The following is a 13,505-nucleotide window of genomic DNA, read 5'->3' on the forward strand; positions in this document are numbered from 1 at the left end:
TTTTAGATCTACCCATAATGGATATCTAGCCAGTGGTTAACAGACTGCTTCTTCATAGGTGAGCAGAAGGAAAGCAGGAAGATGAGAAGTTTCTCTTTTGTGTAATAGTGAGTCTTGGTACAGAGAAAGCAGAAAATTGCTGGCTTACCAGGACATCTTTAATTACATACTGGTGATGTGAGCTAGAGGAATAGTGACAGTCACATCTTCCTTCCACCAGATGTTCTGCTGCTGCAGAGCAGAAATACACAACTAATGTCAACATTTGGTACTTCTGATGAAGGAGGATGAGAAGAATGGGGGGAAAAAACAAAAAAAAAAGACTGGAAGTTAAAAGCCAGGATACAGAAACTTACTAAAGCAAATTGAGGGCTGGGTGTTTGTGCCCTTGCTGGAGATTTCAGCATTCCCTCATTTATAGTATCATAGAATTAGTTAGGTTGGGAAAGACCTTTAGGATGGTCAAGTCCGAAAGTTAACCTAACCTTGCCAAGTCCACCACTAAACCACATCCCTAAGCTCCACATCTGCCTATCTTTGAAATACGTTCAGGGATGGTAACTCCAGCACTTGCCTGCAGAGCTGTTCAATGGTTGACAACCCTCCGGGTGAAGAAATTTTTCCAAATATCCAATCTAAATCTCCCGTGGCACAACTTGAGGCTATTTCCTATTGTCCCTCCTGTCCTGTCTCGTTACCTGGGAGAAGATGCCAACACCCACTTCACTACAACCTCCTTTCAGGTAGTTGTAGGGAGCTGTAAGTTATCCCCTGAGCCTCCTCCTGATTAAACAACCCATTTCCTCAGCTGCTCCTCATAAGAGTTATGGTCTAGACCCTTCACCACTTGTGTTGCCTTTCTTTGGACACACTCCAGCACCTCAGTGTCTCTCTTGTAGTGAGGAGACCAGAACTGAACACAGGATTTGAGATGTGGCCTCACCAGTGCCGAGTACGGGGAGATGATCACTTCCCTGGCCCTGCTGGCCACACTGTTTCTGATACAGGCCAGGATGCTGTTGGCTGCCTTGGCTCGCTGGGCATAAGCTGGTTCATATTCAGCTGGCTGTTGACCAACATTTCCAAGCCCCTTTCTGCCAGGCAGCTTTCTAGCCACTCTTCCCAAGCCTGTAGCATTGCATGGGGTTGTTGTGACCCAGGTGCAGGAACTGGCACTGAGCCTTGGTGAGCCTCATGCAATTAGCCTCAGTGCAGATCTCTCTGCAGAGCCTTCCTACCCTCAAGCAGATCAACACTCCTGCCCAACTTGGTGGTGTCTGCAAACTTAGTGAGGATGCACTTAATCTCCTTATCCAGATCATTGATAAAGATACTCAACAGAACTGGCCCCAATACTGAGCCCTGGGGAACATCACTTGTGACTGACCACTGCCTTGAACTCCATTCACCACCACTCTTTGAGCTTGGACATCCAGCCAGCTTTTTGCCTAGCAAGCAGGACAACCATTCAAGCCATGAGCTGTCAGTTTCTCCAGAAGGATGCTGTGGGAAACAGTGTCAAAGGCTCCACTGAAAAGTCTAGGTCGACAACAGCCACAGCCCTTCCCTCATCCACTAAGGCGGTTACCTTGTCCTAGAAGGAGATCAGGTTAGTCAAGCAGGACCTGCCTTTCACAAACCTATGCTGACTGAGCCTGATCGCCTTACCGTTCTGTATATGCTGTGTGATGGCACTCAGGACAATCTGCTCCATAACCTTTCCCAGCACTGAGGTCAGACTGACAGGCCTGTAATTCCCCAGATCCTCCTCCAGGCCCTTCTTGTAGATGGGAGTCACATTTGCTCCCTTCCAGTCAATGGGGACCTCCCTGATTAGACAGAATAGCTGAGAAATGGCTGAAAGTGGCTTGGTGAGCCCTTCTGACAATTCCCTCAGTACTCTTGGGTGGATCCCATTGGCCCCATAGACGTGTGTGCCTGAGTGTTGCAGCAGGTCACTGACCGTTTCTCCCTGGATTATGGGGACTTCATTCTGCTCCCTATCTTCCAGCTTGGTGGAGCTGGGTAGCCAAAGAACAACTGGTGTTACTGTTAAAGACACAGGCAAAAAAGGTATTAAGCGACTCAGCCTTTTCCTCATCCTTTGTCATTACATTCCCCCAACATTCAGTAAAGGATGAAGATTCTCCTTAGCCCTCCTTTTGTTGCTAATGTATTTAAAAAACATTTTGGATTGTCCTTTACAGCAGTCACCAGATTAAGTTCTAGTTGAGCTTTGGTCCTTTTAATTTCTCCCTGTATAACCTCACGACATCATTGTAGTCCTGAATTGCCTGCCACTTCTTCCGAAGGCCATAAACTCTTCTTTATTTTCTCCAAGTTCCAGTCAAAGCTCTCTCTTCAGCCAGGCCAGTCTTCTAATGAGCTGGCTCATGTTTTGGCCAATGGTGATGTCCTGCTCCTGCACCTCTAAGATTTCCTTCTTGAAGAATGCCCAGCCTTCCTGGCTCATTTGCCCTTCCAGGACTGCCTTCCAGGGGACTCTATCAATGAGAGATTAATTTAATTGATCTGTTGCTTCACTGTTGCCACACTGAAGGATCAAGAATTTCTGGCAGTAAAGGGCTTGCCTTCATTAGTTTGCCTTTTTATCATTATTATTTGTGAAAGTGATAACATAATGTAATAAATCATAAAGTAAATCATAAGCTGATCATTACTTAGAATGCTAGATTTACCCAGGGTTGGGAATTTGGTAGGTCTTTCGAACTTGGGCAAGGATTTCTTGTTATTCCAGTTAAGCTTGGAAGCTAATAGTTGTCTTACAGGCTAGTGCTATCAGTTGTCTAAATGGGGCTGTTCTGCTAGCTGTCAGTGCTAGCATCACCTCTGTGATCCTTTTGTTCCATACCTTTACCTTTCTGTGTGTCAAAATCTCACTGAGATAGGAAATTTTATAACAGGTGCATTTCTGAGGTGGGAAGGAAAGGAAGGTACGTAAGAAAATGGGAACAGGGCAACCAAGCTGGTAAAGAAAGAACATGAACAAAAACATTTTCTAAAAGGGGAGTAGGGAATGTAGCCCATTTCCAGCTTGGTCACAGTCCTGTAGTGCGAGTTCATTTACATGAGTTCATCTCTGCAGTTTGTGAAAAGACAAAAAGAAACTGCACCAACCAGCATGAATTCATTCTCCCTTCTTGTGTTGGCAGTTTTTCATTCAGTGGAAACGGTAGTAGTTTTGCTAAAGTAAAGAATCCTTTTGCTGTAATGAAGATGTCTCATTCCTGTACTAACGGCAGGTATGCATTACTTCGGGGAGAAAAGGCAGAAATACTTTGACTGTGTCTTTCAGCTTACTGCTGTCATTTATACAGACTCTTCTTGATTGTCCTGATTGCAAATCTTCCTTCTCAAACAGCTTAAATGGATCAGTTTGAGATATTGGTCCTTGATACTTTTTGTTTCTTGTTGCAAGATGTAAAACCAATTGGCTCTAGTTCTTAAAAGGCTGAGTTTGCTTTGTCCTAACTAGTTGTCTATCTGAATTGCACATACTGTTTGCTCACCTTCCTCTTTCTTCTGATTTAGAACATTTCAGCCTAGTAGGTACAGCCGTCTTGAGTGTGAGCTACAAATACGTTGATGCTAAATAATGAAAAGCCGAAGTGCCAGAGTTCATATTAGGCTGAAACGAGAAGGTTTGGGTACTGCGAGTTTTCATGGCATACCTTGAATGTCCTGCAAGGGCAGGCGCACCGATGGAAGATGTCCATTAGGGGTCACTGAAGATCCGCCGGTGAGAGTCTATTACCTGGCCCGTTGGATAGCAATTGCTGTTCACTGATTCCTACCGACTGAACGTCCCTTTTGTCAAACTGCTGCTTTTTCCAAAGCAGCAACTTAAAGTATAATAGCGGTGAATAGCTGTGGGCGATGAAAATAGAGCCAAAGAAATGCACGAGTGTGTTGTGTTGATACAAGGAAGGAAGTAGTGAAGGATTAAAAATAGACACGTCTCTTTCTGTATGTGAAGCTGTGTTTGCCTAAGTATCTTTTCTGACAGAAAGGACATTTTAATCTAACTTCCAGAGGTCTGTGTGATAGATGCAATTTATTTTAGCTGTAATTCTTGAGGATCCCCTTCCGTAACCTATGCAGACATCGTTAGGTATCCAGATGGTACTTCCTTTCCTAATAAATGAATCAAAATGTAAAAAAAACCCCAACCAAACAGTGCGGTTTATTACTTGTGTTTCTATCAGAACTCATAATATCTTTTCTAATTCTTAGATTTGCCGCTAAAATCTGTTCTTTGTTCTATTACTTGATTAAGTGGTCTTGAGTAAAATTATTTTTCCTTCTGACTGTGGCCACATTTTCTCTGGGGAATGATGTTTTTCCTTAAAATCGTAAAGCTAAAATTTTGATTTTAAGTATTTCAGAGGTCCAATTCTATAAATTATGCTTCAAGGATGCTGGTCTGTCACAGAGGGTTACAGGGGCAGTGTTATTAAAACAAAAGTTTATGTCAGTCTGGGTATGTGCCAGCCATTGCAAAAGAATCCATCTTTCTGTAGATCCTAACAAATACTTACTGAAACATTTAGGTTTTATTTATAATTTAAAATTTTTATTTCTTGAAGATTATTTTGGTCCTGGAATCAAGCAGGAGGAATCCTATTTAGTATTTGCTAAGATTTTTATTGTGATGTGGCAATTAAGATGCTTTTTAGACTAAAATCATGTTTTTCTCTAACTCAAGAGTTTCTTATCACATCCTCTATATAGCCTCATGTTGTGTTTAAGGGTTATAAAATCTACCAAGTGTATCTCATGTGTTACATTGAAGCACAATCCTAGAGACATCTTCACTAGCTGGCAGGAAATTTCGGGTCCCTAGAAGCTGGCTAATACTGAAGCGGTCAGTTTTCTTTCTCAGGGACAGGGATGCAAATTCACAGTAGTAATGTAAACACAGGTTTTATGGAATTGGCCAAGCTTGCATAAAAAGTGGGAGGGAAGGCAGTAGGACAACCAAAATGTGTTACCTGCCAAGTCAAGAATTTACTTACTTTATGCTACAGGTTTCTGACTTTGGTCACTTCTTGGAGGATACTTCAAGCTGCTCCTAATGGGGTTTCTAGTGGCATGTCAGGAGGGGGACAAAATCCAAAGAGCTCTGATAACAGCTGGGAGAAAAAGGAAACCAGAATATCCATCTGTAGCCAGTGATGACCTCTGCATTAGGGCATTGCTTTGTTTGCTTCATTGCAGTTCCAATTTTTAAGAACAGATTAGTGGAAGGGGCTGCTCAGGCCTTTTTAACTTAATCCCCCATGATCATAGGCAAACACCAATAGAGGCCTTTTCCCTACTGCCATCCTGTAATAGACACAGATTTAAAGAAAATAAAGCTTTTTCTCTGCTGGATAAGAAATCTTGATGGTGAACTGCTCTCCCTGAGCTGATAAATCGTAATAGCACAATGGATTTTTCTTCCAAGAACTGGTCTGATTGCTTGCATTTTTTTAGACCCATGTGACTTATTGATACCTTCAATATAGTGTGGTAGTAAGTTCTACAGCAAAACAGTACATTGCAGGAAAAAGTGCTTCACTTTACTTTTAACCTATCACCTGCTAATTCATTTAATTCCCCAGCATTCTCTTACCAGAATAAACAGTTGAACAATTGTTTCCTTTTTGCCTTTTCTGTGCTTCCCATAAATTTCAGATCCTTTATAAAATGTTTCCACCAGTCATATCCTTTGCAGGCTTGACAAGTCCTAATATTTTCAATTGTTCCTGTTATCGAAGCCATTTCGTACCTTTAAACATACTACAGCCGTGCTCTGTATGGGGTTTTTTATTGCTGTCTTTTATTCAAGAAGGCCAGCACTGCATTCAAATATGTGTTTTCAGCATAGGTTTACACGGTAGGTCTTTATCATTTAATCAGTAGTTTATCCACAAGAGGACTTTTTTTTTTATCCTGCAGCATCTTAGTGTCTCTAAGACCCTTCAATGAGGGATGTGGTTGAATGGCTTTTAGAAATCCAAGGAAATTAGATCAGATGGATCCCTCTTTTCATGCAGTCCATGATGGCTGGATGTCACAAATATTTTTAGATCCCCAAAATAATTTTGTCTTCTATTCTTTGATGTCAGTACCTGCCAACCACCCCATATCAATGTCAGTCTGATATTCCTTCAAGAATTCCATTCAGTGGAATGTGCAAGGGAGGACAGACAAGATGGGTGGGTTTTGCACTAGGTGTACATAGTCACCGCTCTAGGGAAAGCACAGGCAGGTTCCACTATTTCTGTCAGCTGAAGAGCAGATGGAAAGCAGTTTAAAAGCAGTGAGACTTTCCATGTTCACACATTTCAAAGTTTAAACTTGATTATGTTTAACTTGCATCACTGGGTTCTTCTGGATACAAATCTATACTGAAATAACTCACCTTTGCAGGTTCTTGTGAACTCTGTCAATCCACACAAGGGTTACTCAAAATGGCAAAGAAATAAATCTCAATTGGAATCAGCTTGTTATTCTCAAAATGTTATTATAGGCAAAAATGGGGACATGCCTTGTATGCAAAGCCCAAAATTGTTGGTGTAACAAAAAATTTAGTAGAGTTAAATATAATGCGGTAAACAGTTACTACTATTAGTCCAGTTACTAGATTTCACAATCCCAATTATCTAATTAAGTGAATACTTCTCACTGTTTAATAAAATACCAGTTTGAATTGTTGCAGTGAAGCACAAATGAGCACACACACACTGGGTGGAGTGTGATGTTGATGATGGGCTTTCATGCTGTTCTTTGCCAGGAGGAATATGATGTTGGCCACCTCATCACTCTGGATTCCACTTGGAGCTATTTTCATGTTTGCTGACTCTCCCATACACTTTGTTCTTTCTTCACTGGTCCGCAAGTACATTCCATCCATGTTTATGATGCACAGTGAATTTTACATGTGTTGGATACTACATTTTATTCTTTTACTCCTAACACTGGTTTTGCCCAGCTCCAAATTGTGCTTGTCTTTAATTGACTGTGGGTGAGCACTTACATCCTTAATGTTACCTGGAGGCAAGGCCTTTGTTTTTCTAGATTGCATCTAATGTCCCAATTTTGGAGGCTTTTGCTGCCATACCTCTTCTATCTGATTACACTGACCACTGTAGGTTTCAGTCCTAAATACATCTTTCAATGTAAAATAACCAACTGCCACTACTGTATCTATAAAATTAATACATCACATGATTAAAATAAGCAAAAGTACACAGAATGGGTAGTAGCCATCTTATCACTAGAAAAAGTGTTGTTACAGCTAAGTGAGTTCAACCAAGGTTTCCAGTCAGACCTAGACTAAATTCAGCCAAAGAGGAAAACCAGACAACCACTCTAGTAAGTCAAACATCACATTAAAGAGACATCACTTGCAACAGAAAAAATTACAGAAAAAGCTTATTGTTTTCTATAGGTAACTGTAGATCCTCTGTAGGTTCTTGCAAGGAATCACCAAATTAAAACAGAAGAAAGCTGTATACAGTTAAGTATGCTGTGGATGTTATGTCAGTCGTAACAAGTAATGTGTTCCCAAAATGAATAGATCTTGAATTGGTGCTGGGGATAGAGTCATAGAATCATAGAATAGTTAGGATTGGAAAGGCCCTTAAGATCATCGAGTTCCAACCCTCCTGCCATGGGCAGGGACACCTCACACTAAACCATGTCACCCAAGGCTCTGTCCAACCTGGCCTTGAACACCACCAGGGATGGAGCATTCACAACCTCCCTGGGCAACCCATTCCAGTATCTCACCACCCTCCCAGTAAAGAACTTCCTCTTTATATCCAATCTAAACTTCCCCTGTTTAAGTTTGAACCTGCTACCCCTTGTCCTGTCACTACAGTCCCTAATGAAGAGTCCCTCCCCAGCATCCCTGTAGGTCCCCTTCAGATACTGGAAGGCTGCTATGAGGTCTCCACGCAGCCTTCTCTTCTGCAGGCTGAACAGCCCCAACTTTCTCAGCCTGTCTTCATACGGATCTGCAAAGACATTGCTAGGGAGGGTATTGGGCTTTCTCTGATCTGGCCTTAGGCACTGACTGCCGATAGCAATCAGAATTTGTTTTCTTGTGCTCCTGAAGAACATCTTCTGGTTTAGACTCCTCTAGAAGAAATCCACTCTATTTTCTTTCACACAATTCCACAATGTAAATGAAAGTGCAGTAAAAAGGGATGATCTTGATCTGAATTAAAATACTAACGTAGGCATGCCTTGCATAAGATCAAAACCATGGTGATTAAAGCTGTTAACTGGCATTTTTTGCTTACTGAAGCATCTTCCAGTAGTGAAGGAAGAAAGTAGGAAATTAGAGCTGGAACCAGGAAACTAAACAAGTTAAATGTGAGAGAAATGTGAGGTTGCATAATAAATGCACTCAAGCAACCAGCGAGATATCTCTGCAAAGGCCATGAAATATGAAATGTAACTGTAAGAGACCAGGGTCACCTACACTTAGATCAAGCTGATAAATTCAAAAGCTCTGTCTGCAAACCTGGAAAAGCATACAGTCATGGTTCAAAAGCGTACAGTCATGGAGGAAAAAAAATGGAAAGTTACAATATTGAAAGACAAGTGCACTTCAAACTGAATCTCATTCTGCTCACTCCAGTCCTTATTTGTGATGTCTTGATCTCTTTCGTGGCAGCTGGGGCAAGGCACACAAGGCTGTATGAAATGCCAGCTAACATCTTGAATTACAAAAGTCAGGGAGAAAAACAAGATCTGATTCTGTGGTGAAACCATCCCCTTGGAAAATGCTTTTCAATGCAAAAGTAATAACTGCATGCTATTAAATGTAACTGTAAACCTGAGCTAATATAATATTCTGTTTATTCCCACTGGGTGGGTTCCTGTGAGTCTGATCTTTTGCATCTCCTTAATCCCTGCACATGTAACTTTATGCATTTTCCTTTCTAATACTCTGCTTTGCTACCTGCTGTCTGTGCACTACATAAATTATTGTAAGCATGTGGGATTATCTTTTTAGCAGTAGCTAGCACTGGCTGGCATTTGCATGCTCCCCTCATTCAATTCAATTACTGATTGTCCACAGGGCAGTAATTGCAGTTTCAGGAAGCTGAGGTTAATGGGTAAATTGAGTTTTATGTCTTCCTGGGTCATAAGATACTGATGGGTAAAATGTATTTGGATAGTATAGATTTAAATTGTGGCAGGCTGTGCTAGCAGCTCATAAAGTTTAGGTGTCTGCTGAAACTGAAAATGTCATTAGTGATAATGGAACCGAAAGGATGGAAGAGAGCTATCCTGACCAGTTCAGCTTCTCTTTTCCCAGTAAATAGACACAGCATGCAATTTGGTTGGTGAGAAAATGAGCATTTCTGGTTTTCTGCAATAAAGACAACTTTCCCTGTGCATTGTCCAACTCATAAGTAAACATCATTGTTTGAGGGACAAAAGGCTTTGAAGAGGGTTTTGTCTAATGTAGGGGTCCAAATGAAAATTGGACATTTGCTTCCAGGTGCCCGCCCATTTTTGGAGATGTCCCTGGAGTACATCAGTTATCAGCTTGATCAACAGGCATGAGGGTTGATGAACTGTATCAGCCATCCAGTTCTAAACAGCCACTATCTAGAAAACAAATTCCCACCAAATATAGGGCTTTTCTGTATGTCTCAGTTTTTTTAAAAACCTTTTCAAGTCAGTGGTTCCAGAGAAAGACTAATTTGTCCCAGCTCTGCCAGGCGAAGAGAAAGAGGTTTTGCTGCCATAATGGCTTTCTGAAAGCGCTGTGCCTTTCAATAAAACATTAAGGCTCACATTTTCCTGTATGGCAAAAGGTTAAGAGTAACTAAAATGAATAAGAGGGAGAATGCAAATGTAAGTAGGGATGTGGGACAGGCAAGCCTCACATCTCAAATGTTACACACCAAGTAGTAATTCAGCTGGGAGTCAGGTCTGCTCCGTGTTGCTTGGGGCATTCAATGCCTTATGCTTTCCATCTTTCTTTATATCCCCTCAGTCTCCTGTGGGGTGCTTCAGCGAAGGCTAACTGCAGGGATCTGGCCCTGTTTTCTTCCTCCTCTGGCACGCTGCAACCTTAGCCCATCTGGCCTCATCTTTGACCTCCCTTAAAAACTCTTCATTAGAAAGTATGTCTCAGTCACGGCTGGAACCTTGACCTCTCTCATTTAACCCCATACAAGGCTGTGTTAGCCAGGGTCTGGAAGGTCAGTAACTGCTTACTGGGCTTTAACTTCTCAGTGCACTTTGCTACTGTGGCTTTAGGGAGGAGAATTAGAGGATTGTTTGAGGAAAAAACAAGAAGTGGAGAACGGATGGCGGTATATCACAGGTAGACTGAATTTAGATGAGTGAAAGTGGGGAGGCAAAGGGAGAAGACATGAGAATTATCAAGCAAATATCACTTAGGTACTGGAAGAGGAAATTGTGCTCATTAGCATTAGACCTGTAAAGTCAGCCTGTTAGAGTTAGTGGAGGAGATGCCTACCTTGTCAGCACTAGCTGAGCTGAGCTCCTGGTGTGCCCAAACGAACCATCAAGACTGTGTCTTGCCAGTCAGAAGGGGGGTAGCTGAACACCATACAGTTTGCACACCAGTCCCCCCTGGGCAGCCCTGGTGAGCAAGCAGAGCTCAGATCCTCAGGCCAGGATCCAAGGACCCATAGCATGAAAGTCTTGTGCACATTTCATACCTACAGGATGGGACTGACAGGAGCCTGCAGAACACTATTGCAATGACTGCAAAAGAATTAGAAGAGAGAAAGAAAAAGGAAGAAAGAAGCAAACAGACTGAAATGGAAGAGGAAAACTGAAATTAATGTTGATAATATTGAAAGCATAGTCTAGATCTTGCCAACAAAATAGTTAGCATGTGAGTGGAAGCATCTTTCAGCTAGAATCCACTTGTATGCACTTTGGTTATTTCTAAAATGTATATGTAGGTCTGCTTTTGTGGTGGCATAGGAAACCAGCCCTCTGCTTTTTTTGAAACTGTGCCAGTAACAGCAGCAAAACCTTTTTCTAGCATTGCAATACTGGGACTTGGCATCACATGTGATGCTCAAGACAGCAGAAGCAAAAGGGAGGTGGTAGGTATTTTCTGCACTGGTTTCAGCTGGGATAGAGTTAATTTTCTTCCTAGTAGCTGTGTTTCAGATTTAGTATAAGCATAATGTTGATAACACACTGATGATATAGGTTGTTGCTGAGCAGTGCTTACCCTAAGTCAAGGACTTTTCAGCTTCTCATGCCTTGCCAACAAGGAGGTTGGGAGGGGCATAAGAAACTGGGAGGGGACCCAGCCAGGACAGCCAACCCAAACTGGACAAAGGTATATTCCATACCATGTAGCGACATGCTCAGCATATAAACTGCGGGAAAGCTGGTCGGGAACCACTGCTGGGCAGCTGGCTGGGAATAAGTCAGCAAGTGGTGAGCAATTGTATTGTGCATCACTTGTATAATTTAATAATTCTAACATTATTATTATCATCATCACTATTTTCTTCCTTTTCTGTCCCATTAAACTGTCTTTATCTCAACCCACAAGTTTGAGTCTTACAGTTCTCTCCCCCATCCTGCTGTGAGGGGGAGTGAGAGAGCGGCTGTGTGATGCTTAGTTGTCAGCTGGGGTTAAACCACAATGATTGGATAAACCTATTTAATGCCATTACACTATACCTTCTTATTCCTCCCTGTGGAAACACAAGCACCTAAGCATATGGCAAATAGTTTGAAAACATTGCTGGCAATTAGAAGTCCTGTGTCCTTGACCATCCACCTCTGGCAGAGCCATAATTAAGTTTAATTCCTCAAATTCTGAATGGGAATTATGGGAGCATTTTATACCATTTACTTGTATTTTATGGTAATGCAACACATCAAAGGTATATCTTGGCCTTTCTTTGCCTTCACATCTTTTGTTTTCAAATTTCCACATAATATTGCCTATATCCCACTCCTTCTCTTAGCATATGGTCAGCTGAGGGTGCTCTCTCCTAATGACTAGTAATTATTTTCTGATAATACTAGTGTTTCCATAACCAAGATGGATATTTCTAAGGGAATGACTACATGAGTGCTTGCAGCTGTGTTCAAAACATAGTACAGCCAAAGACAGTCGGGAGTGTATGTTACACACCCAAAATTCAGTTCCAAGCAGTATTGGGACTGTGTTTTAAGAGCTCACATTAATTCCTAGGCCTCTCTATGAAAATCAAAATTCTTGGTATTTTAGGATTAGTCCATGGCAAAACTCATCTGGAAGATGATTTTTCAATCCCACTGAAACTGTGGGTGGAGATCTGGTTTCACATCCTTACTCTCTAACTATTCTCTGCTCCTGGCCAAAGCAGAATTGGTTGGGATTGTGATCCTTAGCCTATTTAAATGGCCCTTTAATAAGGATTCAGGTTTTCTCATTATAGACAAAGATCTCAGATCTGAGGTTCCGGTGTCTCCATAGCTCTTTTTGAGCCTCTACAAGATTATATTAGCTCATGGTTCTAGCCCTGAAGAGAGTGTGATTTCATCCTCACATTTCAAAAGGTTAATCTCTTCTCATTAGCAATAAAGGGTCACATCACATGGCTAAAAAAATAGCAACATACATCTGAATCTCCTACCCATGTGAGCAGTGGAAAAATGAACAGGAGTGGGAAGGAGTCATCACATCATATACATAACTCTTCTAAATCTGGATGCTTAAATTAGGTTCCTCCACCAAGTGGAGTCAGGAGGAGTCATCTCTTTCCCTGTTAGGAAAGTTAAAAGAGCTCTTCATTTATTTCTCAAAATGTTTGATTTTATCTGATTGTGTATCAAATACCTTAAAAAGGTGCTGTGAATATCTTGCCTTCCTCCCAGGCTCTCAACTTCTTAGGCTGCCAGCTTGCTGCTCCTGCTGACCTTTCAGAAGCACACCAGAACATCTTTCTTTGGGCTCCACGCCAACAAGAAACAGAAAAAAAAAATAAATAAAAAAAGGTTGAAAAAAGCCAAGAGGGAAGGATTTTCAGAAAAAATCCAGAGGTGAAGAGGAGGAGCCGCAGATGTGTGTCACAGCCACAATAGCTGCTGCATTTGGAGGTAGATAAACTCTCAGCCCACATGAACTGTGAGATGTGAGAGCTTAATGAGCTAAACTGGCCATGCACTTAATGTTGTGTTTGGAAAACCTAACTACAGACAATCCAATCATAATGGGGGTAACAAGGTATTTCTCGGAGGCAAAGGTGTCACTTCAGCAAAGCCAGGTAGGCAAGAGCTGTCAGAGGAAGGGCTGCTAAGATCACAGCTCTCACAAGCAGATGCCAGCATTCCCTATGGGACTGTAAGGGCCCCTCTGCTGTGATAGCTTCCCTGCCCTTGTCTTCATTGGCCCAAAGGTTGCAGAAACCTTTAATCTGAATCTAGCTAGATGTGAGATGCTGCAGGTACACCTACACATGCCATAATGGCAACTTTGATTACAGTGTAGG

The sequence above is a fragment of the Melopsittacus undulatus genome, chromosome 1 (genome assembly GCF_012275295.1).
Source record: "Melopsittacus undulatus isolate bMelUnd1 chromosome 1, bMelUnd1.mat.Z, whole genome shotgun sequence".
NCBI classification, from domain to species: domain Eukaryota; kingdom Metazoa; phylum Chordata; class Aves; order Psittaciformes; family Psittaculidae; genus Melopsittacus; species Melopsittacus undulatus.